Source organism: Heloderma suspectum, chromosome 2 (genome assembly GCF_057233095.1).
Source record: "Heloderma suspectum isolate Gila_16-S chromosome 2, 16-S_ref, whole genome shotgun sequence".
In the NCBI taxonomy this organism is placed as follows: domain Eukaryota; kingdom Metazoa; phylum Chordata; class Lepidosauria; order Squamata; family Helodermatidae; genus Heloderma; species Heloderma suspectum.
The window spans coordinates 101,669,105-101,696,617 of NC_139459.1; positions in this window are offsets into that span (position 1 = coordinate 101,669,105).

The following is a 27,513-nucleotide window of genomic DNA, read 5'->3' on the forward strand; positions in this document are numbered from 1 at the left end:
TTTACAGCATCGGATTTTCTTTTCACCACCAGACACATCCACAGCTGAGTGTCCATTCGGCTTTGGCCCAGCCGCTTCACTCTTTCTGGCGCTACTTGGAAATACCCTCTGCTCTTCCCCAGTAGTATGTTGGACACCTTCCGACCTGAGGGTCTCATCTTCCAGCGTCATATCTTTTAGCCTTGTGATATGTTCCATGGGGTTTTCTTGGCAAGAATACTGGAGTGGGTTGCCATTTCCTTCTCCAGCGGACCACATTTTGTCAGAACTCTCTGCCATGACCTGTCCGTCTTGGGTGGCCCTGCACGGCATAGCTTATGGCTTCACTGAGTTACGCAAGCCCCTTCGCCACAACAAGGCAGTGATCCATGAAGGGGCATTAGGAAGTGGGAGATCACATATCCCCTTAGGAAAGGTGCTTTGTGGGTGGGGTTGGACAAATCTGTCCATTTCACTTTCTCCTGTATTTCAGTTTTTAAAATCTCAAGTTCTTTCCTTCCTGACTATGAAGAAATGTGTGGATTTTGGTAAATTCTTATAAAAAATGAACTGAAACAAAATTCACGCCCATAGCTATTTGTGGTTAAGTAAGAAAGCAAAACTCCTCACATTTTAAGGCTGCATCATTCACAAGGGCTCCTCAAGCATCTGGAGCTAGCAGTGACATGATCCATAGATTGTATAAATTTCTAAACAGAAACTTTAAAAACACTCACACTAAAAACATTCAGAGTAATCCACAGGGCTGGACCAAATCTTTCAGCTCATTTTGCATAAATTCCTATTATTTTTGGTCCTCATAGCACTTTTCATCTGCACCCACTATATTTAAAAATGTCATCCTCCTTTTTCCTTTACTGACTGGTAACTGCATCAATCAGTTCTTTTAAATTTACAGGAAGGCTTTGATCATCATAAGATGGGGGTAATATTCTTCCCCTTCTGCACTCTATGCTCCCTGTTTCATGGGAATGGATTAACTTCTGTAGGCCTATTGTTGCCATATTAGTATCTAGTTATTCATAATTCATCTCTGGAAGTATCCATGGTTTGATTTCTGCTTCAAAGGGATTATTACAGAAGGGTTTTGTTCTCCGTGTGTTGTTGTTTTTTAATTACCATATACTGGTAATATGTAGCACCAATATGCAGAGATATTTTTATGAAACACAGAGGCTTTCCTCTAACATTAGTGTGCTGGAAGAAACACACAACATGATCCAGCCAATGTGAAGCATTAAATCCCTCTTATTTCACTGGGAGAGTTAATCAGTGGTAGTTATCGTTCTTTAACTTAAGCTAGACTATTCTCACAATGAATACTCAGAGAAAATATTCTTTCTTAGGCCACCTTGGATTGTCTATTACACTTGAACAGACCAATATTTACCCAACCTTAATATAGGTTTCTGTGTGCCCTTTGAGAGTATGAAGCAAATGGAATTTGCTGGAGGACTCCCAACATTCAGAACTAACATACATGGCGAAGTCTGAAAGGCTACAAAAACTGACAAGTGATTTTGCAGAAAACAATTGATTCAGGTTCTTGAATTCTAGCAATATTAAAACAATTTATGCTGCTTATATAAGACCATTTTTTCCAAATATTTTTGTGGTGTTTTTTGTTGTTTATTCGTTCAGTCGCTTCCGACTCTTCGTGACTTCATGGACTAGCCCACGCCAGAGCTTCCTGTCGGCCGTCGCCACCCCCAGCTCCCCCAAGGTTGAGTCCGTCACCTCCAGAATATCATCCATCCACCTTACCCTTGGTCGGCCCCTCTTCCTTTTGCCTTCCACTTTCCCTAGCATCAGCATCTTCTCCAGGGTATCCTGTCTTCTCATTATGTAGCCAAAGTACTTCAGTTTTGCCTTTAATATCATTCCCTCAAGTGAGCAGTCTTGGCTTTATTTCCTGGAGTATGGAAATAATTCCACTTTTTAGAAATTTCAGGTGAGTCGCAAAAGGAAGAATTAACAGTGTTGAGAAAAAAGAAGGCTAAAAGAATTTAAATTCCAGAAAAGCCTACAAGAAGAGAGTCACTCAGAAGAGATGAACAGCTATACATAGTGGGAAGACCTGAATACATACAAAAATATAATGAAGACGAAAACACTTTCCAAAATGTGTTCAAATTATAGGGCCTGCTTGCTTGCATATACTACTGTTAGTATACAGGAGTAGTTAAATGGCTACCTCAGTTATTTCACAAACTGCACTAACTTAAGTAGCTACTGAATACTCCTCTGTGTGTTTTGAAAAATTCTATGTTAGAGATGAACACTGAATGGTGATTGCATCCATCTACCATTCCATTCGATTGTGCTGGGAGGGAGAGACCCCAAGCCGTAAGGTACTTGCCTGGTATTAGTATGAAACAGTCAATACACTCCCTTCAATGGGCTGATCTGTTTGCTGATGTTCTCCACTTCCAAGCTGTAACAAATTCCAGGGATAGGAGCAGTACTACAAGGTTTTGTTTCCTTTCAATGAAAGAGCCCTGGGGACTTATACTGACCCTTTGTTATTTTGCTGGAGTACGTGATATTCCCATAATTTCACTTTTTAATACAGGGGTGCAGAATTCCAACTCAGAGAAGCTCTTGGGGCACACATTCGGGGGTCACTCTTGGTGGGCGGGGCTGAAGGCAAAAGGGGCAGGACCAAAGGCAAAAGCAATTGAGCCAAAATACCAAAAATACCAGCATGTTGTCGCTTAAAGGTCCTACTGCCAGAAACTCAGCCTTAGGAAAAGTATTTCAATCTCTTCTGGGAAACCACCAAACAACTGGTATTTGGGAGAAAGGGGTGTGGCCATCTGGGGAATCCAAGAGTGCCAGATGTGGTCCTCTGGAGGGCCAGATGTGCCCCCCAGCACTGAGGTTCTAAACCTCTGTTTTCATATGTGCTTTCAGCAAAGGGCAGACTAAATCCCTGTACTGATCACAGAGTCCAGTCCCTGAAAACCAGAGATTCTGTATAGGCATAGCCAGTAATTGCCATTTATTTATGCTGCATCACATCTCAGGCAAACTATTTATTTATTTATTTATTTCCATACTGCCCAATAGCCGGAGCTCTCTGTTGTTGTTGTTGTTGTTCAGTCGTTCAGTCGTGTCCGACTCTTCGTGACCCCATGGACCATAGCACGCCAGGCCTTCCTGTCCTGCGCTCTCTCCCGGAGCGTGCTCAAGTTCATATTCATTGCATCCGTGATGCTATCTAGCCATCTCATCCTCTGCCGTCCCCTTCTCCTTTTGCCTTCAGTCTTTCCCAGCATCAGGGTCTTTTCCAGAGAGGTTTCTCTTCGCATTAGGTGGCCAAAATATTTGAGCTTCAGCTTCAGTATCTGTCCTTCCAATGAGCACTCAGGGTTGATTTCCTTTAGGATTGACTGATTTGACCTCCTTGCAGTCCAGGAGCTCTCTGAGTGGTTCACAAAAATTAAAACACAATAAAACAATATAAAATATATAAAACAAAACCACAGTATAACAATACAACCAGAATAAAACCTAGCAGCAATGCAGGGATTTAAAATACAGATTTAAAACAGCAAAGCTAAAAGTTTAGGAAGCTAAAATGCTAAAATGCCTGGGAAAATAAAAAGGTCTTCACCTGGTGCCGGAAAGAATACAATGTAGATGCCAAGTGAATCTCACTAGGGAGCTCATTCCACATCTGGGGTGCCACAGCAGAAAAAGCCCTCCTCCTAGTAGCCACCCACCTCACTTCCTTTGGCAGGGGCTCACAGAGAAGGGCTGCTGAGGATGATCTTAGGGTCTGGGCAAGCACATACGGGAGGATGCGATCCTTCAAATAACCTGGCCCCAAGCCGTTAAGGGCTTTAAATGTTAATACCAGCACTTTGAATCGGGCCCGGAAATGGACTGGCACCCAGTGCAGCTGAAAAAGTACTGGCGTAATATGAGCTCGCAGGCCAGTCCCTGGTAACAATCTTGCTGCCCTATTTTGGACCAGCTGAAGTTTGCTGTCTGTTTTCAAAGGCAGCCCCACGTATAACGCATTGCAGTAATCCAGACGAGAAGTTATCAGAGCATGGATAACTGTAGCTAGGCTATCTCTGTCCAGATAAGGGCATAGTTGGTGTACCAGCCTAAGCTGATAAAAAGTGCTCCGTGCCACTGAGTTCACCTGTGCCTCAAGTGACAGTTCTGGATCCAAGAGCACCCCCAAACGACGAACGTGATCCTTTAGGGGGAGTGCAACCCCCTCCAGAACAGGTTGAATATCACCTAGCCGGGCAGACGAACCACCCACTAACAGTACCTCCATCTTGTCTGGATTGAGTTTCAGTTTGCTGGCCCTCATCCAGTCCATTACTGTGCCCAGACACTGATTCAGAACAGCCACTGCTTCACCTGGGTTTGATGAGAAAGACGTAGAGCTGGGTGTCATCCACATATTGATGGCACCTCAGCCCACACCTCCGGATAACCTCCCCCAGTGGTTTCATGTAGATGTTAAACAGCATGGGGGATATAATTGAGCCCTGTGGAACCACATGGCACAATTGCCATGGCACAGAGCAATAATCCCCCAGCACCACCTTCTGGAATCGGCCATCCAAGTAGGAGTGGAACTACTGCAGTGCAGTGCCTCCAACTCCCAAACCAGACAACCTAACCAGAAGGATACCATGGTCGATGGTATCAAAAGCCGCCGAGAGGTCCAGGAGAATCAACAGGGTCACACTCCCCCTGTCCCTCTCCCGGCAGAGGTCATCCCACAGGGTGACCAAGGTGGTTTCCATTCCAAACCCAGGCCTAAAGCCCGATTGAAATGGATCTAGATAATCCATTTCATTCAAGAGTGCCTGGAACTGTCCTGCAACCACCCGCTCAAGCACCTTGCCCAGGAAGGGGATGTTGGCCACTGGCCTATAATTGTTAACATCCTCCAGGCCCAGGTTAGGCTTTTTCAGGAGAGGTCTGATTACCACCTTTTTTAAAGAGGCCAGCACCACTCCCTCTCTCAAGGAGGAATTTACAACCTCCTGGACCCAGCCAGACATCCCCTCCTTGTTTGATTTAATAAGCCGTGAAGGGCAAGGGTCAAGCACACAAGTGGTCGATCGGACTTGGCCAAGCACCTTGTCCGCATCCGCAGGCCTCAATAACTGAAACTCATCCAATAAAACTGGACCAGACCAGTGCTCTGAACGCCTCTACCGATGGAACTGCATTAATCATGGTGTCTGATTCATGACGAATCTGAGCAACTTTGTCTTCAAAGTAGGGATGTACGAAAATCACTTACCTGTTCGCGGATTATGTTTATGGTGGGGGGGAGGCGCTCCGTTCCTCCCCCCCGGAATCCTCCGTAGCCGGCTGTGCTCCACGGCAGCTCCACGGAGCAGCCAGCCAGGCCCGGCCAGGCCAGAGCCGTCCGCAGCCGGATTTCCGGCCACGGAGGGCTCGGGGTGGGGGGAACGCGTACGCAAATGGCGGCAGCTACAGCCGCCGCCATTTGCGTTCCTTATTTTTGACGTCTTAATCTACGTAAATATTTACGTAGACTAAGACAGCGAAAATAAGGGGAACGCAGATAGCATAGCGGACGCTATTTGCGTTCCCCATATTTTCACCGTCTTAGTCTACGTAATTATTTACGTAGACTAAGACGGCCCAAAATAAAGAACGCAAATGGTGGCGGCCGTAGCCGCCATTTGCTTACGCTTTTTTTTTTTTACCCAGACGTTTTAGGCTACGTAAAAACTTACGTAGCCTATCACATGTGTGTAAAAAACAAAACAAAAACTGCAATTGGCGGCGGCAGCGGCCGGTCAGAAGACCAGCTGCCGCAGCCGCAGCCGCCACCGCCCGGAAGATCCACCCTAGGTAAGTCTCGTCCTGGGGGGATCTACGGAGGGGGGCGGGGGGGCAGGCCGTTCCGCCACAGATTTCGGGGGGCTGAATGCACTGGCATTCGGCCTCCCTGAGATCCGTGGCAAAATTCTCTGCCATTCCTACTTCAAAGTGCCATGCAAACTCATCACAGAGTGCAACCAAGGGTTCCACAGTCTCTCTCCCTGGTCCAGAATGTAACAGGCCGTGATCCACTTGGAAAAGCTCTGCTGGACGACACTGAGAAGATGCAATGCTGGTGGAAAAGAATTGTCTCTTTGCCACCCTCACCACCACAGAGTAGGCTCGATAATGAGCTCTTACCTGTGTTCGGTCAGACTCAGCACGAGTTTTCCTCCACCTGCATTCCAGCTGTCTCCCCGCTTGCTTCATTGCCCTCAGCTCAGGTGTATACCAAGGAGCTGGCCGGGTTCTGCTCAGAGGGAGAGGGCACTTGAACACGATCGTGTGAACTGCCCGAGTCATCTCTGCATTCCACAGAGCGAGCTGGGCTTCGATAGGAGCACCAGCCATACCAGCAGGAAAATCCCCCAGAGCCCTCTGGAATCCATCAGAATCCAGTAGCCTCCAGGGACAGACCATTTTAATAAGTCCCCCACCCTTGCAGAGGGGGAAGGGTGCCAAGAGTCTAAGCCTCAACAGGAAGTGATCTGACCATGACAAAGGGACAGATGTTAATTCTTCCACTTTCAGGTGTCCTTTTATATGTGTTGGGCCAATGACATGTTGGGACAGCCCCATGGTTGTCATGGCTGTCATGAAGTCCTGAGCCTCCCCAGATACAGTGGCCTCAGCACAGAAGTTGAGATCCCCCAAGACCATCATCCTAGGGGTCCTCAACACCAAGTCCGAGACCATCTCCATCAGCTCAGGCAGGAAGTCTGATGGGCAGCAGGGTGGGCGGTACACCAACAGAATCCCTAGTCTGTCCTGGGTACCTAACACAAGGTACAAGCACTTAAGATCTGCACTCAAATGAGCAGGAATCCTAGAGAGGGCGATCTAATTCCTATAGACCACGGCAACCCCCCCTCCCTGACCCTCAAGTCAGTGTTGGTGCTGCACTGAGTACCCAGGAGGGTGCAGCTGGGAGAAAGTAACCCCTCCCAGTTCCCCCACCCAGGTCTCAGTAATACATACCAGATCAGCCCCCTCATCCACAATCAAATCATGGATGAGGGAGATTTTATTTTGGACTGACCTGGCATTCAGCAGCAGCAGCACCAGACCCGAGGGCAGACTGGTAAGGCTGCCAGGAACCATCAGGTTGGGGGAAGAACCAGAAGAGGGGACAGCTGTAAGGTGTCTAGCCGTTCTTCTCCTCAGCTGGCCTGTTAATCCCCCAATGCCATGCCTCCCCCTCCCTATGACCAGTTATGGTGGCACCTCCCTGACCCCCTGAGTTGCTCAATGGACTTCCCAGGCACATATTAGAATGTTAAGATGTAAAATATAAAACAGTATAAAAGCTTATAAAAGAGAGCAGCAGCTAAGAAGGAGCAGATAAGATCTGTGTTTGCCCCTTCCTTCCTGGTCTTTACAGTTGCTGCCCTCTGCTGCTGCTATTTGCTGCTGGTATCTCTGCTTGCTGGTATCTCTGCTGGAGAGGCGGTGGGTGGGTCTTCATATGCTCCTCCATGCGTCTCCAAGTGCAACGCTAAGTGCGCACTTAGCGTCACACTTCGTGCGATGCCAAGGCACTGCCTCTGGCAGCCCCGCCTTAAGTACCTGTTTGGCAGGAGCAGAAACAGGCTCAGGGTCCACCTGGTGCAGCTGGTCCTCTCCCCCACAAGCTCCTTCCCCATTCAATCCATTCCGTCTTTCTTTCTATATTGCAGTAACATTTCACAATGGAAATGCAGCCTACAGGCAGAGCAGCTGGATGGGCTTATCCCACATGCTTTGTGCTGGTAGCTGCTGCAGTTGCATCAGCACAAACCACTCTTTGCAATCCATAACTATGGACATCTATAGGTCTGAGTTATTTGGTATTTCAAAATGAATTTTTATTTAGAGGGGGGGAAAACATGAGCTAATATTAAAATGTAACTTCTTCTGGTAAAGCAATGCTTGCTAACGTTCTTGGTTCCATACCGGAGCTTATAGTGAGGGTGCTTGCAGACAAGGCTTTTATCATGCCATCACCCTGCCTCATTCACAGAATTTTATGGAGGGTTCAACTACATCTTGTACTCACACAACCCCACTCTTCCATTTTTTTTCTTACCACAGAAAATCTATTAAGGATAAAAAGATGGAATAGGGGCATAATGCCTTTCAGTTGGTGGCACTAGGAGCTGTCCACCTGGAAGCACCCTAAGGGAAGAAACAAAGTCATACAAATACCAATGTTGAGATTATGCAAGCCCTGAAACTTCCAGCTGTCTGTGCTCTGTTCCCAGCTATTGACATAGAAGCCATCTTTGAGGAATGAATTATCCTAGAAGGTCTAAGGTTCACAGGACAATAGTATTTATGCTGGAGGGACTGGAGGGATTTTTCCATATATATATATAACCTGAATTTGAGCAAGTAGCATTTTTGTTGTTGTTTCTAAGGAGGAAAAGTTATCTCCTCCTTAGAAACACTCTAAAAATAAATGATGCTTTGTGACCACTGCATGGCGTTGGGAAAAACAAGATTGATAATGGAAAACGGAATTCCTAGTATGTAAGACATATCCATCTATGAAATGCTCTACCTTCCCCCTTCTTAAAGCTATAAATCTCTACAGATAGCATTAGAAGTATCAAGCTGCCCATGCAAAACAAATACAAAATAGCAATCCAATCTTATCAAGTGATCAATAGACTACCAGCTGCAAAACAAAAGGCTGGAGAATTCACAGTCTTAAGTGCTCTTCAGTGCTCTTTTTAAAGTACTCTTGAAGTTGTTCTTATCCTGAGGGCTTTAGCAAAGCTATGCTTTTGTACATTGATGACAAAGAGAGGTTAGTGAGTCTGGTTTTTGCAATACTAACAAGGCCACTTGTTAGTGAGATAATTACCACTAGCCATTTTCCCCACACATAAACTCAGAAATTGCTTAGAAAATTGGTAGAGCCTAAAAAGCATCTCCATGCCCCATTTGGTCATTTGGTTTTGAACTTACTGTAGAATAAACTATCCATCTTTCAACTCTCAATATTCGGAAACAAGCAGGACCTGAACAGTGTTGGTAAAGGTTCAGAGTGAGGTACTGAAGTTAGGTTAAAAAAGAAGAACCACCTGATAGGATCAGGCATATAGATTCAGAGCTGGCTGAAAAGGATGCCCTGGTAGGGGCACAAAGGAGGACTTAGGGCCAAGAGTGCATCTCAAACTTTTTTGTTTTTGTTTTGTTTTTTGCTATAGGCAGCTGCATTTGGATTGGGGCCGTGCAAACATGGGATGGGGTTGACCCTTTCTCTCTACACTGATTTCCCAATTAAATGGCCCCCACCCACCCAGACGGAAACATACTGTCACAGGTTGAACAGATGGGAAGCAAGTAGGCTCACAGATAGGCAGTGCTAGCCCCAAAAAGGATAAGCCCAGCCCACCGAAAGCCTAAAAACTTGTTCTTTTTTGCCAGAAACCTTTTAGCAACCTTTTTCCAGCCAATTCCAAAATAGCATTTTTCTCTGGCTAAATTCATAACTAACTCCTTTCCAGATCTCTTGGCCTACATCCCACGCTCAAACAGGGAAAACCAATTGTACAGCCTCCTCCTTCCCCAGGGGCGGGAAACCTCTTTCAGCCCATGGGCCAAATTCAATTTCAGACAGTCCCTTGGGGGACTGCATTCCAGTGATGGGTGAGGCCAAAGGCAAAGGAGGTGGGACCAAAATGTCAGCATATTGTAGCACAAAGCGCTTACTGACAGTAACTAATCCTTAGGGGAGGCATTTCAACCTTTTAGAATGGGGGGAAAACTGCAGAAAAGCCAGGAAACCACCAAACAATTGGTGGTTGGGGGAAAGGGACTGTAGCCATCTGGGGAACTCTGGAGGAGAAGGGGAGCAGCTGACCTTGGGGCTGCAGAGCTCCCTCAGGCTCCCTCTCTTGCCCCCTTTGTCTGGTGGGTTCTTCATGGTAGGCAAGAGGCAGCCACCAGTCGCCCACACTCCCTTCCTCTGCTCCCTCCTCCTGCCATGCCTGCCTCCACAGCAGCAGCAGCAGACTGAGACCCGGCTTGGGGACAGCTCCAATAAAAGTACAGGAGCGAAGACCCAGTGCAACCCTCCAGCACTACGTAGCTAGTTAGCAGTCAGCATTAGCGGCCAAGCCAAGCCATTACAAAGATGGAGATATACTTTTTAAATGACAGGTTTAACACTAGTGAGTTGTTGTGAACAGATATTCAATGGTAGGTGGAACAGAGCACTGCGCCTCCTTCCCACATGCCATGCCAAAGTCCCAACATGCTTTAGCCCCAACAGCAGCAGACCAAACTTTTAATTCCACCTCCAGAGCTAAAGCTGATCCACAGGACTGGACTATTAGGGAACTGACATAGGTTAATGAAAGAAAAGCTCTTCTTCAGACAGAAGTGCTTCTGTTAATTAAAGTAACCAGTAGTCAGGCATAGTTGTAAGCCTAGGAATAGTCCTAGGACTATTACTTAAGGATCAATTACTTAAGAGAAGATAACTGAATGGTAAATGAGTGAATTAGTCAGTATATTGCTAATAAGGCTTGCATGCAATATGTTAGACAATATTATATATTATTAGCTGTGCTCTGCATATGAATCACCCAAAGCTAGAGGCTTTTATCTGCAGCACGAGTCTGCACAAACCACCTTGCTCATGCCTGATTCAGTGTCACTGTATACTGTTTACATTGGGTTGGATCCAGATTTAGAGGTGTGCAACTGGGCTGGTGGACATGGACTTCTCTGCCACTCCCTCCCCAAGGCAGTGAGAGTTGGGGGATCCAACTCAATGGGGTGAGCTGTGGTGTGGGTGGGAAGGGGGATCCCCCAAAACTGGGTGGAGGCACCTTCCATGAGTGGATCCCTTTCATCCATAGAAGGCAGGTCCTGGGTTCAACCCAGTGTAATTATGCCTGGTGCTATATCCATTCTGTGCTCAAATATTAGAAGCACATTTTGGCTGATGTGCTAAAGAACATGCAAGTGCTTTCGTATGCAAATATAGGCTTCCTCCCCACCCACCCACCCCAGCCATAATTCCTTGTGTAACATCAGAGGCCACACTTGAAGATTCTCCAAGATTGGAAGTGGCCTATTAAGAATTAGGAAAGAGTAGCGGATATGGTTGTGAAGGAAAGTCTGGTGTACACATGAAACGTGGTTATTCAGAGCTTTTCTCAGTGTGCATATGTGCTGCATCCTTTTTGTTCCCTCACTTGAAGTACATCTTATGACTGGACATCTCAAATTATGCTGTGATTGGCTTTTTATGTGAGAATTGTGCCATTTCATCATTCTCTGGATCAATGACATCCATGAAGGACCAATTTCTGCATGAAGACTCAGTTGGCAAATGTGAAAGTTTGCATTATGCAGCATAAAAGCAAAGAAAAACAGAATGAAAGTAGCAGCAGGTTAACAAGAATAGTCTTGCCTGTATATGCACCTTACCTTTAAATTAAGAGGAATTGTTTGAAAAGGGGGCAGGCTGTGTAGGAAGTAATCAATATATGAGAGACTCCACCCAGAGGCAACCCAGTTGAGATTTCTATACACACAAATGTTTACTTTACAATATGTTCCAGCAAGGAAATTTGCCACTCTTCAAACCAGCACAATTTCCCCTGTGGCAGCAGCATCACACAAATATCCACTCCCACATGTTTGTACTACAGACAACAGAGCACTGGTATACATCAGGGTTGACTTCCTGTGCTGTAAAATGTACATCAAATTGAGGGAAGCCCTTACTCTATAACAAACTTGAATGCAGGCTTCATTTTGGCAACTGGACAAAGAAAATTATTGATTTACTTAAACACACAGAGATCTTGTAATTAAAGGCCAGGAGCAGTATGTCGCTGGCCAGTCTTTGGCTCTGAATCAGCATAGTTACAGAACAAAGCAGGAACACATGATGCAAATAGAAATGCAAGATCAAGAATATAATTGATGCCCTGTACCCATTCTCAGGGCCAAAACAAATATTATTTTAAATCTGTATCTAGCAGCTATGTCTTTGTTTTCATTTTTACTCTGGAGTAGTCACTTCACCTCCAATCTAGATTGGGACCCTAGTATGGAGGGTAGGGAAACTTTTAAGATCCAGACCAAGCCACCTGCACCTACTGCAGAAAAAAATGGGGCGGGGGAGGTAGATGCTAGATATGGATTTTATAGCTGTGATTAAATGCAGACTCCATGGTTTCAACATCAGCCAACTTTTTTCCCTTTCCCCTTTTGCTTTGTTTACCATCTAGCCTGATGAAGAGTTCTGGAGAAATCAGAAGTTTGCATACTATTCTGTGCCCTTTGGGCCAACCTAATAAAGATATTGCCCTAGTATGGATTTTGGAACTCATATTTTGATAATCAAATAGGCAAAAAGACCATTTCCTCCCATTTTTATATCTAAGTTACACTATGGATGTCCTCATGACTACTTTATCAGTTTGCAAATCCATATGAGAAGTGTATGCATTAACGTGTTCTCAGTGCTTAACAGAGACTGAACTATCTTCTGCTGGAGACTTGCTAAAACTTGAGCAAATTCTGCAAATGTAGCAAGATCTCCTTATTTGTGTACAATGACTGTAATTAAGCGCGTGTCAGAAGGTTTTTGTTTGACATGTTTTCATTTTTAAGAAAGAGCTTTTATTCCATTTTTCTCCTGTTTGGAGTATTACTACCCCTTTGGTCTCGCAGACTGTGGTTGGCTAAAACAAACAAAATAAGCCTCCCACTGTCCCTGAGTGTGTGTGTGTGTGTGTGTCTATATAAACTGCATGCAAGCATACATTGTTGTTGTTGTTGTTCAGTCGTTCAGTCGTGTCCGACTCTTCGTGACCCCACGGACCATAGCACGCCAGGCCTTCCTGTCCTGCGCTCTCTCCCAGAGCGTGCTCAAGTTCATATTCATTGCATCCGTGATGCTATCTAGCCATCTCATCCTCTGCCGTCCCCTTCTCCTTTTGCCTTCAGTCTTTCCCAGCATCAGGGTCTTTTCCAGGGAGTTTTCTCTTCGCATTAGGTGGCCAAAATATTGGAGCTTCAGCTTCAGTATCTGTCCTTCCAATGAGCACTCAGGGTTGATTTCCTTTAGGATGGACTGATTTGACCTCCTTGCAGTCCAGGGGACTCTTAAGAGTCTTCTCCAGCACCACAGTTCGAAAGCATCAATTCTTCGGCGCTCAGCCTTCCTTATAGTCCAGCTCTCACAGCCATGCAAGCATACATAGTCAGTCTCTAAATATTGTACAAAAAATTAAACGACAAAACATAACTTCATTCAGCCCGCAACAATTCTCCTTCGTCTGCCCAGATTTCAATTCCCACCAGCCCTTGAGTATGTAAACAACCAAGATAACAGATGTATTCTTGCTGCATGCCTGGAGGAAGGTTATGGTGGAGAATGGCTCAGGAGCGCCCCCTAGAACCCCCGCCTCTGCCGGTTGCAGCAGTGGTGCGATTGGCAGCAGCCAAGCGCTCAGTTGTATCTTTTTCAGAAATGTCAGAGATAAGGGACGCCGGCGCTGAACAGACTGTTCTTTGGAACGGTCCCTACGTGGCCGAGGTATATCCCTTATGTTCTGTGCAGCTTTGATGCGCTGGAATGAGGGACATTCCTGTCAAAGGGAAGTCTGGCAACGGCAAAGCGATGCCCACCCCTCGGGAGGGCCCCCACGCCCGATCTTTGCAAGGGCGCATTCGTGGCCTTGCGGGGGTGAGAGAAGCGGAGCGAAAGAGCAGGAGCTGCGTGTGTGTGTGAGTGCGTGCGTGACCGAAGAAATTCCCACAAAAGCAAGCCTGTGTAATCTGAAGCTCTCTGGATTTCACACAGCTCTGGCGCAACCCTTCCCACGTAAAAAGGAAAAGAAAGAAGGGGGGGGGAGTCCAACCGCGTAAACACCCTTTCCAGGGAAATCTCATGACTGCTGCGAATGTTTGACGCTGGGGCTGCCCAGCGAGTGAGCGAGAAAGTAAACAGCAGAGAGTGACTGCAATGCCAGCTCCGAGGAGCGAAGCAACAGCTGCTGCTGCTGCTCTTCCTCTCCTCCTCCTCCTCCTCCTCCTCCTCGCAGTGCCTCCAAGGGATATTGAGAGCAGCCCAAAGAGCTTCGAGTAGCGGGCGGTATAAAACTGTAATACCTAACGTAATAAAAATAAAACCAATATATGGGGAGGGAAAGCCAAACGCGGCCCACCCACTCACCCCCTCGCCCTTGGGGCTGTGGGCCGAATGTGACGCCTCCGTGAGCGCCGAGTGCACCATTAGTTCAGCGGGGCGGCGAAGTGGGGCGGTGGCTGCTGCCGCTGCTGCTGAGGAGAAATAATACACCGCGCGAAGGGGGTTGCTGAGGTGAGGGGAACAGCGGGGAGACACCCCTGTGATAACCTAAACTAGCTCTCCGCGTTCGCCCTCCGTCCCGTGACAATATAAATTGCGCGGGGTGGCGGCGGAGTAGGCTGCAGAGCAGCGCGCTCTTTCCGTGTATACAACATGGAGGAGGAAGGAGGGAGTCTGCGAGGCGAAGGGAGGGGGGATGGCGAAGGAGAGGAACGGAGGGTTATTTGAGGTGAAACGGGGAGGAGACGGAGAGAGGCAGCATGACGAGCGGGAGGGATGAGGAGAGGGAGGCGCCGCCTACTGCCGCCTACTGCCGCCGCCGGGCGGGAGAGCAGGCGACGGTGGGGAGGGGAGCGGAGCGGGGAGCGGTGGCTGTGACAGGAGGGAAAGAATGTGGGCGGGCGGGGAGGGTAGGAAGTGAAACGGCGGGGGGCAGGAGCGTGTGGGTGGGTGTGGGGTTAGCAGGAAGGGGGGAGGGGATGGAGGGGGCGGGAAAAACGGTTGTGAGGCGTGAAGGGAGGAACGGGGGAGAGTCCATGTCACGGAGCGCCGGGGGGCATTTAGAGCATGTGGGGAGGGGGCGTGTGCCAGGATTTCGGAAGGCAACCGTCGCTGATGATGATGATGATGATGATGTATACACACATTGTATTATTATTATTATTATTTGACAGAATGACCCGTATTCCAGAACACGGTTCTCTCCACAGCCGTTTGATTTATTGGGCTGCTCAAAATTTCTATTTCGGGGGGGGGGGGCCTTGCCCGTCGAACCCGTCGGCTTCAGGGCGCGGGGAACGACACTCTCCCCCACCCCCCCCCCCAGGCGCGCGCGCACGGTTCCAGAACGGCCCCCTCGGAAAGGGGCCCTCGTGCGCGCGCGTGTAATTTTGATCTGGCACGTTTTCGGTCACCTCCAGAGGGGGAAGCGAAAGCAAAGATGGGGATCTGATGACTAATGTGAGGCAACGGCGCTGCTGCTGCTGCTGCTGCTGCTGGACGAAGAAACGGCTAGTAATGGACGGCCAGCGTTTTATCTAGTCAAGCGAAAAGGTGCGGCGGGGGGCGGGGGTCAGCGAGAGAGAAGGAGAAGAAGAAGAAGAAGAACGGGGCGGGAGGACTGAGGAGGAGGAGGAGGATGGAACAAACTGTTCAATACACACACTACAGGAAACGCATCAATCTGACTCACAGGGGAAAGCTACAGGCAGAAACACACACGCACGCACACAGAGAGTGCAGATCACTGCAAATGTGTCATTTACGTACATGCAACCCCTACAGCGGGAGGGGGTGGCGGCTTTTTCCTTTTTTAAGAGGAGGGCCCTGTGGTGCCCCCAAGCGTGTGCCGCTATGTCTAATCGTTCTATTTATAAATACGTACCAGCCTAGGCTCACTTATTTGTTTGTTTCATTGAGCCAGCGTGGGTGGTGGTGTATCATAAAGCCTTCCGCCAGCACAAGTGTGCGTGCGTGTAAGTAAAAGGGTGGAGTTCTCCTCCCCGCCCCCGCCCCTCCCCCCCCCAGTGATCTCGTTGCAAACCATCAGCCTCTCAAGCACTTGCGTTTCATGTAAACGGTAATCTTACTGAGGAGGGAGGGACCGTGTGGGTGTAGGTATGTGGCGCCCGATTGCAACACTTCGTTTATCTCTCGCGCGCTACCGTGACGGGCTGTCAGCGCTTCCATTCGCCACGAAAAGGGCACGAGGAGCAACCCGAGTGTCTGAAGGGTCGAGAAGAGGGTCTGAAACCAGCTTCCTCCCACCCCAAAGCGAAACGCGGGATAATGTGATCCAGCGTTTACATTGAATGACATTAACACTGATGGTCGCCCGAGGCCAGAAGTCACGCAGCAGCCTTAGCTGTCAGGGCAGCCGGCGCTTGTTCCTCTCTCGCCTCCCCCTCCAAATTCTTTCTATCTGTTTCTGTCTGTCTCTGAGGTGTAGGTGCTAATTTCAGTGCAGCTCACGTGGGTCTGGGCGCCCTGAGCTTCGTGCACGAGCTGGGGGCGGGCTCACCAGCCCCCAATCTAGGGCAGTTTGTTCAACTGCAGTAAAGGGAGCTCGATGTTCCAGCAGCGAAGGGATTTCTGAGAACTGGGACTGTGTCCTCAGATGAACTCGGCTCCTTCTCCTCCTCCTCCCTTCTGCTGCCTGCAGAACAGCGTTAAAAGGGCGATGTCTGTACTTTTGCCTGAACAGCGTGTGGCTTCGGTGCACGTACATCTGCAGCCTGCAGTGCAGTCTATTGGAGCGGCCCCACCAGTATTCGCTCTGCATTGAATAGTGAGGAATGTGGCCGAACTTGTGTGTACACACAGTTATGTTGGGGGGCTCGGTGGTCTGTGTGTTCGCAAGGGACGTTGTGAACGTGGCCATTTTGCTATCCACGCAAACAGCAGAGGGCTTGCTTGCTTCCCTCCCTCTCTCCCTAAGGAGAATTGTTCTTCTTACTGCATGGCAGGAAGTCAGGGGTGTTTTATCGCTTCTGCAGATTTCTTGTACAGAGTACATTTCTTAAAATGCCCTGCCATTAACAAGAGCATCAGTACTAGGGCAATTCTGCAAGAACAGACTTGCCTCCCTTGCATCCTGCCTTGCCTCATCCACCACTGACAACAATATCAATTCCCTCTTGGTCTCCATCTCAATTATTCTTTTCTTCCCCACCCACTCGATGCTTTGGAATGTTCTTCCAATAATTATGCATAACGGCCTCACCCACTTTTTATTCATATTCCTCCTAAAGACCCTCTCTTCCATGCGGCCTTCATATAGGAAAGAAATAACTAGATATACAACTAGGTTTCAGATTCTTTCTGCATTTCTGTATGTACTTCTGTACTAGTAAATATATCACGTTAGTATCAGAAGGTTTTTTTAGAATCATTGCAGTTTGGCTGGTAATACTGCTGACAAGGCCGGATTTGGGAAGGGACCCAAGGAACCACCTGGGATGGTATGTCTGGGGGGCTTTGGGCCCCGGTATGAACTGTCTACTCAATTATCCACTTAACAGTAGAAACAAACAGTATGAGAAGTTCATATGGCATGAATCAATACAGGTTTACATATCCTAGCATGAAAAACTATTGTCTTCTATGACATAGATAAATCATGCATGCAGATCATGTCTCACTAGGTCATGAAGGGTATCCAAAAACGGAGGAGGGTATTCCAAGGATGTGTTTTGCCTGGGGCTCCACTTCGTCCAGGGCTAGTGCTGGTGGCTGAACATGGATCTAAATGTCCAAATCCCACCTCAGGGACCTATCCTGTGTTTCCACCCACCTAGTCTCTCTTGATGGTGGGACTCACAGAAGGGCATCCAAATAAGATCTTAAAACTGGCAGGTTCAGATGGGAGGACGTGGACTTTCAGATACCTTGGCCCCAAGCTGTTTATGTCTTTATAGGAAATGCCAGCACCTTGAATTGTCCCCAGAATTGTCATTGATATAAGACCAGTGTAATATGCTCAACAAAATGCATGCCCGACAGCAAGCCGGCTGCTGCATTTTGCACTAGATGCAGTTTCCAAACGCTCTTCACAGGCAGCCCCATGTAGTGTGTAATGCAATAATCTAAATGGGAGGTGGATCACTGTAGCCAGATCTGCCATCTCCAAGAAGGGATGCAACTGGTGCACCAGCCAAAGCTGGGCAAAGGTGATCCTTGCCACAGCAGCTACTTGACCTTTCAGGAGCAATGCCAGGCCCAGAAGCACCCCCAAACTGTCAACTGGATCCTTCAGAGGGAGTGTCACCCCCATCTAGAAAGGGCTGTAACCCCAGTCCCAGATTAGCTTTTCTATTGAACAATCATACCCATGTCTTGTCTGGATTGAGTTGCAAATATGTGCTCAGACAGCTGTGTATCCTGCCATGTGGGAAAAGGAAGGTCTTAAAAGATGACTGTGGGAGAGTAAAGCAATAGTTACTTCATGTGTACACAAACACACACACATACACACCTCAAAAAGGAAGAACTGGTGCTATTTCTAATCATTACTCCATGGAAGCATGTTCACAGTCACTCTTGGAAAGAGCCAAAATCCAACTCAAGATCACAAATTAGTAAGCAAGCTTTCAAATTCTCCAGAACACTTCATCAAGCAAGATGATAAAGCCAGGCCAGAGGGGGTGGGGGCACAGTTCTGATGTTCAAGCTATGGTGTCTGCATTTAGTTACAGGCTAAAGATGGAATGTTGAAGATGCTGCAGACATTCAAATTGGGCTCTGTCAGTGCTGAGATGGTTCCAGGTCTCAGAGAACTAGTTGGAGGAACAACACCAGGGCAAGAGCTGGGATGGGGGACATTCTATATGGGGTCAGTGTGGAAAGGTTAGAATGAAATATTAAGTGTCACACAAAGAAACCAAGATGATGAATGCTAACCGGAAAATATGGGATGATGTGAGGACTTCACCAGCAATTCATTCTATGTACAGTGACAAACTATGCAAAAATGAGCTGGTGCAGGCAAACCTCTTGATGAATGCGGATGAACATATATGTCAAGAATAGTATAGGCCTCTCGAGCCCTTCTCAGGAGGACTGTACCAGATGATTCTCGTAAACCTTTCCAGCTTTATGCTTTGGAGATGCCATATAATGTGGTGATTTACAAAACTAATCCTAACATTCGAACAATCTTGCCACTCACATTACCCTGCATCTGGAGTGCAAATGTCTCAGACAACAGCCCATCTTTGTGTGTGCATTACTGATCCTACTGTGGCTACTTTGACAAATATTTGTGAAATCATGGCTTGGTGACTCACACAAAAGTAAAGCTCATTGGATAATAACTTTTTCCACAAACATTCCAAAAGACTACCACTTGTGTACATGGATTTATGCTAAAGAAATAAGAAAACCTTCATTCCAGGAAGCTCAGTGGAATAGTTCTACATTCCGACTCAGAGGCTTATATCACATTTAGGGTTAGGAGCAGAAGTGTAGAGCCAGAGCTTGCAGGGATGCAGTGCTGGTGCTTTTTGATTTGCAGGGATTCTAACATCATCTGCCACCCCCCTCAGAATTCCCTGTTCCCTCTGAGCTTAGCTGCAATCCTCACGGTAGCTGTGGGGAAGGAGGAAGGAATTTTCTCAGCAACAATATATTGTGAGCGATCCCTGTTCTAATGAAAAGTCTTTGGGGGGTGGCTTGGTCTTGAATGGGCAATTAAGACCCAATAGTTTTATAACAGGCCTGCTCCTGGTAGAGATGAAAGCTGCTAGAACTGAGATATTGATATGGATCAACACAGCTGCTTACATTTTTGGACTGTCATGATGGATGCCTGCACTTCAAAATTTACCATTACATCACTGGTTAGGAGGGAGTCTAAAATTGGCTGATTGTACTGAAGGGGTATGGGGAGGAAGAAGTGGGGCCACCTGTACTACAGCTTGTGTCCGTATACAAGTCTTGGGGAGGGGTGGAGAATGCTGCTGTTGATACAACCTAAAAAGATATTGGCGCTTTGCCCATGATATCTGGTATTTTTTCACATGTCATTAGCCCAAGAAAAAGAGGCGTCTGGGCCAATGTGACCTGAAACTGTTTGTTGGTGTCTGTGAATGATCACTTCATAAAATTCAGCTATAACTTAGGGACGGTTCACATTTTAATACGAACTTACTTAATTTTGCATTTATGAACCAATATACAAACCAAAACTCAGTTATCATTTGAAATTCGCACCTCTCAAAATTTTGGAATTGAGTTCTCCAATCAAATGTGTCCAAAATTTAACTAAGGTCGCTCATGCTTTAGTTACATCCCATTTGGGGGTGGCTTCAAAAACTGTTCAGAAACAAATTCTGGTCCAGAATGTTGTGGCTAGGCTGTTGATCAGGGCCGGTTACAGGGAGCACAACTCCCTTGTTACAACAGCTTCACTGGCTATAGCTCTGTTTCCTGGCAGGATTCAAAGTGCCAGTTCTAACCCTACAATGCCCTAAAGAGCTTTGAAGCAGGCTACCTGAAAGACCACCTTCTACCATACGAGACTGCCCAGTTCCTAAGATCATCTAGGGAGGCCCTTTCGTTTGAGACCACCACCTTCAGAGGCTCATCTAGTGGAGATCCAAGACTGGGATTTTTTGGTGGCTGCTCCCAGGCTGTGGAGCTCCCTACCAAGGGAGGCTAGGTTCACTCCCTCTCTGTTGTCCTTCTGCCAGTAGGCAAAGATAGCTTTATTCAAGAAGGCATTTGGCCTGTAAGTGGGTCTGTTGGATTGGGTGCTGTTTTTTTATTTTTTATTCTGTAATTGTCATGTTTTTATTGTATTAATACATTTTAATTATGCCTGTAAGTTGCCTTGAGTGCCATTTTTTGGTAGAAATGCAGTGTACAAATCAAATAAATAAATAAATTAGAGGAAAATGCACACACAAATGCATATATTCATGAAAACAATGTTCAAAAATGCATTATATTAAGAAAAATGTGGATAGGCGAAATTGCATAGAAAAATGCATATATTGGAAGAAACGTGCACAAAATTGTGTATGAATTTCTATGCAATTTTTAAAAATCTCAAAGTTCAGGATGAACTGAACTTAAGATTGGAAAAGTGAGAAACTGAGAGAAACCAAAACTGGCAGATTTGCCCAATCCTACTATATTTACCCACACTAAATCTGGGGTGGGGGACATTTCCAGCTCTTTTGAAAGGCTGCAAAATCAACCTAGAAAACACCTATATTGAATTGATTTAGAGTTGTATGAAAATATCCTTCATGTAGAGTAGAAACCACCACAGCAAGACCCAAATTTATTAAGCCCTTTTTAATTTTAAAATTGTGCTCTTTCCTATTGTGGTAACTTTGGTAGCTGAAACTTGTTCTGTACTATATTTTTAAAGGCAGCTTTTCTTAGCAGAGACACACTTATCACATTGGTGTTGAAACACCATTGGAGGCATTCTGAATTCTGATTCAGTTGACCTATTTTGAATGCTTCCAAACCCAGACACATCTCCATCATATCTAAGTCAGGGGATCCTAGAAAGCATTTGAGAAAGAACCCTGCCTTTCTTTTCTGATTAATAATAAACACAGTGCAGAACATACATGCAATTTTAGTTAAATGATTTTAAGGTCAAGCAAGAAACAAAAAAATCCCAAAGCCTTAAAGTAGCAAAGAACCTAATACTTAGAATCTTTTAAAAACATATGCATTTGAAAAATTGCTACCACTTTCTCAATAAGAATATGCAACTCTGATTGTTCAGGCCAAATAACTTTATACACTCCCAGATTTGAAAGCCATAGAAGCCCACTGTGATCATATGGTTCTTACACCCTCTTTAGCATTGCTCAAATATTAATGCTAAAGTTGCATAATATTTCTGAACATTGCTATATCGGAGTGTGTATGTTCCAGAATTCAGTATGATCAGAAATCTTAGACCAATTCAAGTTTTTCCCAGTGTTCCATGAAGTAAACCACAAACCTGTGGTCAGAGAATGAAAACACATTTTTAGACACTCCACATTTATTTATTCTGAAGGCTTGGATGGCCAGTGAAAGAAAAATCTCCCTGGAGAACTATATAAAATGGCAGTTTTTTATATTTTTGCACCCTTTATTAATTTGTCTTTCAGTCCAAATAGGTAGGTCTTAACAACACTTTTGAAAAGTTCTCAGGCTTGGATTCAATTTATAGTTTCCACAGATGCCCTAGGTAGTTGTTGTTGTTCAGTTGTTAAGTTGTGTCCGACTCTTCGTGACCCCACGGACCATAGCACGCCAGGCCTTCCTGTCCTCCGCTCTCTCCCAGAGTGTGCTCAAGTTCATATTCATTGCATCGGTGATGCTATCTAGCCATCTCATCCTCTGCCGTCCCCTTCTCCTTTTGCCTTCAGTCTTTCCCAGCATCAGGGTCTTTTCCAGGGAGTTTTCTCTTCGCATTAGGTGGCCAAAATATTGGAGCTTCAGCTTCAGTATCTGTCCTTCCAATGAGCACTCAGGGTTGAATTCCTTTAGGATTGACTGTTTTGACCTCCCTGCAGTCCAGGGGACTCGTAAGAGTCTTCTCCAGCACGACAGTTCGAAAGCATCAATTCTTCGGCGCTCAGCCTTCCTTATAGTCCAGCTCTCACAGCCATATGTTACCACTGGGAAAACCATAGCTTTGATTATACGGACCTTTGTCAGCAAGGTGATGTCTCTGCTTATTACTATGCTGTCTAGGTTTGCCATAGCTTTCCTCCCAAGGAGCAAGCATCTTTTAATTTCATGGCTACAGTCACCATCTGCGGTGATCTTGGAGCCCAAGAAAGTAAAATCTGTCACTGCTTCTATTTCTTCCCCTTCTATATGACAGGAAGTGATGGGGCCAGATGCCATGATCTTTGTTTTTTTAATGTTGAGTTTCAAACCAGCTTTTGCACTCTCCACTTTCACCCTCAACAAGAGGCTCTTGAGATCCTCTTCACTTTCTGCAATTAGGAAAGTGCACAAAACGTTGCACAAAACGTTCCCTTGATATCTCTGATTTTCTTGAAAAGATCTCTAGTCTTTCCCTTTCTATTGTTTTCCTCGATTTATTTGCATTGTTCATTTAAGAAGGCCTTCTTGTCTCTCCTTGCTATTCTCTGGAACTCTGCATTCAGTTGGATAGATCTTCCCCTTTCTCCCTTGCTTTTCGCTTCCCTTCTTTCCTCAGCTACTTGTAAAGCCTCATCAGACAGCCACTTGGCTTTCTTGCATTTCTTTTTCTTTGGGATGGATTTCGTTGCTGCCCCTGAACAATGTTACAGACCTCCATCCATAGTTCCTCAGGCACTCTGTCTATCAGGTCTAATCCCTTAAATCTATTCCTCACCTCCACTGTATATTCATAAGGGATATGATTTAGGTCATACCTGAATGGTTTAGTGGTTTTCCCTACATTCTTCAATTTAAGCCGAAATTTTGCAACAAGAAGCTCAGGATCTGAGCCACAGTCAGCTCCAGGTCTTGTTTTGACTGACTGTAGAGAGGTTCTCCATCTTTGGCTCAAAGGACATAATCAATCTGATTTCGATATTGACCATGTGGTGATGTCCATGTGTAGATTCGCCTCTTGTGCTGTTGGGAAAGAGTGTTTGCTATGATCAGCATGTTCTCTTGGCAAAACTCTATTAGCCTTTGTCCTGCTTCATTTTGTTCACCAAGGCCATGCTTGCCTGTTATCCCGGTGATTCCTTGACTTCCTACTTTAGCATTCCAATCCCCTGTGATGAAAAGGACATCTTTTTTTGGTGTTAGTTCTAGAAGGTGTTGTAGGTCTTCATAGAACCGATCAACCTCAGCTTCTTCGGCCTCAGTGGTTGGGGCACTGAATTACTATGATGTCGAATGGTTTGCCTTGGATTCGTACTGAGATCATTCTGTCGTTTTTGTGATTGTATCTAGGGGTGCACGAAAGTCACTTACCTGGTCTTGCAGCTTTTCTTGGTGGGGGGGAGGCGCTTCGCTGCTCTCCCCGCGAAGTTCAGGCTGGGGGGGGAGGCTCCCCGCCTCGCCCGGCCGAAATTCAGGCCGGGGGGGGAGGGTTCCCGCCTCGCCCGGCTGAAATTCAGGCCAGGGAGGAGGCGCCTCGCCTCGCCTCGCCCGGCCGCGAAATAAAAAGTTTAAAAAAAAATAAAAAGTGACGATTAACGTAGCCTATCATGGCTAGATCTGCAAAGTCAGCCGTAATAGGCTACGTAAATCGTCACATAGCCTACCACGGGTGACTTAAAAAAAAAAAAAAAAGCGCGTACGCAAATGGCGGCCCCCATAGGGAGCTGCCATTCGCGTTCCTTATTTGGTCACTGTAGTCTACGTAATCTTTACGTAGACTACAGTGACCAAATAAGGAACGTGAATGGTGGCTCCCTATGGGGGCCGCCATTAGCCGTACGCTTTTTTTTTTAAAGTCACCCGTGATAGGCTACGTGACGATTTACGTAGCCTATCACGGCTGACTTTGCAAATCTAGCCGTGACAGGCTACGTTAATCGTCACGTAGCCTATCACGGGGGCTTTTTTTTTTCTTTTATTGGAATGGCGGCGGCGGCAGCCGGTCGAAAGACCGGCTGCCGCTCCCGCCCCTGACGAAGACCCGACGAACCGCTGCCGGGACCCGCCGCCGGGAGGGACATTCGGGAAAGGTAAGTCCTGTCCCGGGGGGGGCGGGGGGCGGAGAATTTCTCCCCAAAACTTCTTCGGGGGGCCGAACACGTTGGCGCTCAGCCCCCTGAAGTTTCGGGGAGAAATTTTCCGCCATCCCTAATTGTATCCCCGTACTGCTTTTCCCACCCTTTTGTTGACGATGAGTGCTACTCCATTTCTTCTAAGGGATTCTTGCGCACAGTAGTAGATATGATGGTCACCTGAATTAAATTCGCCCATGCTTGTCCATTTTAGTTCGCTGATTCCCAAGATGTCAATGTTCAATCTTGCCATCTCATGTTTGACCACCTCCAGCTTACCTTGATTCATTGATCTGACATTCCAGGTTCCTAAACAATATTGTTCTTTACAGTATTGGACTTTCTTTTCACCACCAGACACGTCCACAGCTGAGTGTCCTTTTGGCTTTGGCCCAGCCGCTTCACTCTTTCTGGCGCTACTTGGAAATTCCCTCTGCTCTTCCCCGGTAGTATATTGGACACCTTCTGACCTGAGGGGCTCATCTTCCGGCGTCATATCTTTTAGCCTTGTGGTACATTCCATGGGGTTTTCTTGGCAAGAATACTGGAGTGGGTTGCCATTTCCTTCTCCAGTGGACCACATTTTGTCAGAACTCTCCGCCATGACCTGTCCGTCTTGGGTGGCCCTAGACAGCATAGCTTATGGCTTCACTGAGTTACGCAAGCCCCTTCACCACAACAAGGCAGTGATCCATGAAGGGGGCCCTAGGTAGAACCCACGCTTATTAGGGGTTATTAATGCTACTTTGCTATTTAATTATTGTTCATACATTATTTTCAGTTCCAAACTATTGAATAATGTTCAGCCTTTGTCTCCTAAATTTGTGCTCTGCAATCATATATGTTCTCCTTTGTAACATTTCATGAAAGGGGGCTAAACAGTCTTAAGCAATCGGCATGCAACATGCATGAGATCATTTCAGATTAACCTATTCAATAAAGTGCCATATTTCATTCATTCTCTAATTTCATCTCATTTGAATTACTGCAATTCTTGACCTTGATTTATCCATGTCTTATCTCAGGCCTTTTATTTCATTTTTTCATCCAGTGGCTGAGCTTATTATCTCTGTTCAGAAATCCAACTTCACTTCTTTATTACCCTTTCTTCATTGGTTATCTATTCAATTTAAGGCTGCAATCCTGTACCCACTTTCCTGGGAAGAAGCCCTACTGAACATGAAGAGACTTATTTTTGAGTAAACATGCATATGATTACACTATAATATTTGATTATTAACTTATAAGAATTTTTATTGTTTTAAGTAATTTTAACTGTCTCTGTAAGCAGCCTTGAGTGCCAGTTTTTGGTAGAAAGGCAGGGTACAAATCAAAGAAAGAAAGAACGAACAAACGGATGAATGAACGAAAGATTTTCTAGCTCCCTTATATCTTTCCATTTCACTTTATTCTTATTCACATTCTTCAGTTGTTGTTTTTAAAACCATAGACTTCTACTGCTTTAACATAATTGCATTGTTTTTCTTAAACTACGGCATATGCCTTGAGTGCACTGTCCATTTAGATCTGGTTGAACAGAACATTCAGCCTTTAAGAAATCCTTTAAGACCTGTTTATTTCATTATCCGGATTGTGGGTTAGATTCCAGACTTGGACATAGTTAGCAAAGACCTACTGAAACCAATGGGATTTAAGTTAGTTATGACTAAATTAAATCCCATTTCAATGGATCTATTCTTAAGTATGACTAAGTCTGAATCCAATGCTTATTTGATTGATATTCTCCATTTTTTTCTCTCTCCCTTTCCCCTTTTTTCTTGTTGTATTATATTTTCTAACTGATTAGATCGGAAGCCTTTGGCAGGGCTTCTTTGGTCTGTTTTAACTAGTTTTTAAAGTAGTGCTTAGTGTATTCTAAGCATGTAATTATGATTATTATCACTACTATGTCATGCATGTTTTGTTTCCTGAAACTATGGGTTATATCCAATGTTAATCCTACTTGGAGTAAACCCATTGAAATGAATGGGATTTAAGTTAGATTAATATTGGATACAGCTGTCTATGTTCTGAGAAGCCTATGGTACATTGTCTAGGAAAGGAAAGTTAAAGAAGCTTTGTTCCTTGCATTATAAATGAAAAGATCCACAGGTTTCTCCCATCCTTGGTCCATAGTAGAGGATGCAGGAATAATACAAAGTCTTGGATGGCATCACATTGCTCTCCCATATCTCTGAATCTAGACATATTTTGCTGAAAGGACAAAAGAAAGAGAATACAGACTCAGAAACCAAAAGAGGTGCAATGTGGAGGACTTCAAGCTAGGGAGCCTGAGCTACAATTTCACTCAGGTAGCAGACACACTGCACAAGTCAACTGTATTTCAAGTTCTACTACCCTGTCTGTAAACGTTGCTGTGAAGATAAATAAAATAAGGAAATGTTTCTACCATGACCCTCAAGTATAGATTGCTATGTAAATCTAAATAAATGTTGGGCGGGTTTGTTAACTCTCTTCTGATTCACATGCATCTTGCTTATGCTGTATCATTATTCTTTATTGTTCCCGTCTGTTTATTCCTACAATGGCTCCTTTCTCTGTTAAAGAACAGCACACTGACCCTGACCTGAATCCTTCACTCATTCACCCTAAGGTCAGTATATTCCTCTTTTACATCCTTCCACTAGAGGCACTTTGTGGTATTGTTTTTTTCTTCCTAGTCAGGGGAGCAAGTAGCCATCTCAAGCCCTTTTCAGTACATGACCTTGACTGGGACTTGAATAATAGTTGTTTCTCTTGAACAAAACCTGCCAGTTGTACTCAATGTCTGCTCTAGGAGTCTCTCCCACAATGCAAGCACCTGTCTGTTAGTTAACTAACTGTAGGAAAAACTGATTTTAGGAACACACATTTAGATATGGCCTCTCTTCATGGGTGGGGGTGGAGGTGTGCTTCTTTTTGTGAGTATTTGTGTTCTTGAGTTTTGCAATA